Here is a 1,720-nt window from a genome sequence, read left to right on the forward strand (position 1 = left end):
ATTATACTGTAGTAAATTTTCTATTCATTTCCAACATTATTTAATCAATTAAACAAAATGGAAGAGTTAGAAATGTATAAAATTAAGTTGTGACGTAAGTCTAAACACATGTAAAAAAACACCTACACTGTATGTTGCGGTGAAGCCATTTTGTTGGTTGTGGATAACATTACTTTTTTTAGTTTTATACGGTACGCTAACATAAATGCTTGATTTATTTCTTGGCTAATAATAAAATACCTTTGTCAATTTTACGACATCAAGAAGTTCACTATAAAAAAAATCATTATACTGTAATGAAGATTCTATTCATTTCAAACATTATTTAATCAATTAAACAAAATGCAAGTTAGAAATGTATAAAATTAAGTTATGACGTAATTGTAAACACATGTAAAATAATATATATATATAAAACTTACGCTGTGCATTGCTGTGAAGTCATCTTCTTTGCGTGTAGATTGCAGTACTTTTAGGTTGGTGAGTCTGGTTTACTCAGTGCAGTAGTTGTGTATACAGTACGCTAACAGGTTGGTGAGAGTGGTTGGCTGTGACATACACAGCAATAAGTGTTATTGTCAAGCATTCAATCAAACGTTCTGATTGGCTGCCTTACAAGGTTCTCAAGCATTTGGAAGTTTTGATTGGTTACCTTAATCAGGAGAGAGCTAACACCTCCCGTGCCTTAATCATGTGATACTTTTGATAAAATGTAAAATTGAAGCAGGGAGGATTGAAGACGTGTTTACTGATAACGTCATGAGTTACCTGACTTCCTCGCTTACCCTTTTTTTACTTTGATAAGTACAATAATCATAATGCAGCGATAATTGGGTCGAATAACTGAATTCTTGCTATTTAGAAAAAAAAATAAAGGATATTTAATATCATTTTCCAAGGGGGTATATATACGATACCTATATATGATATATACGAATAATCCGATATATACGAATAATAATAAATCCGAACACAGTAACTAATGCTGACCAGAGTAGGCAGACTGTACTGAAAATCGGCAGGAAAAAATGATTATTTTTAGCCATGTTGGGTAGCAATGGGGGTTGAATACCAGGCTTATATTGTTTGAAACTAGAGCTTACCGTACTATTGGACTTCGACTGCAATACATTAGTTTTGATAACTTATGCGCTATAAATTTGCACCGGAATAAATGAATTTTGCCTGTTCGTCTTTGCCGGTTCCCAAAGTCGGTTATCTCAATATTTAAATCATAATTAGGACAAGTGTTATTAATGCCGTTCCCTTTTGAAATTCACAAAATGTAACAGTTTTTTTTCGGTTTTTAATATAACAATTAACAATACAAGAATATTTGCACAAAGTGATGCATAACATTATGACATCTGCCATATCGCTCCCTGTCGTTCATAATGTACACATCAGTGACGTATTTAAGGGTGCGCGGGGACGCTTCACCATCCCAAAGCTCCCGGTCGTTCCCCCATTGAAAATGTCCGAAAAAATACGCTCAAGAAGTTATTAATCGCCTCATATCACCGTTAGTTTGCGTCACCATCGAGCCCACTCCACACCCACCCCTCTCCCAAAGCTTCAGCCATCCTTCCATTTCAAATGCCATCCCCATCCCTATTCCATCAGGATTTCTAGCTACTGTACTGTTATCCATATTCTATTTTATTGCTCCAGTGGCTCCAAATTAGGTCCACTGGAGCAGAGTGTATTAATTTTAACCAAT

This window comes from Anneissia japonica, unplaced genomic scaffold (assembly GCF_011630105.1).
Source record: "Anneissia japonica isolate Jap-2015-1 unplaced genomic scaffold, ASM1163010v1 scaffold1274_len78327_cov138, whole genome shotgun sequence".
Classification (NCBI taxonomy): domain Eukaryota; kingdom Metazoa; phylum Echinodermata; class Crinoidea; order Comatulida; family Comatulidae; genus Anneissia; species Anneissia japonica.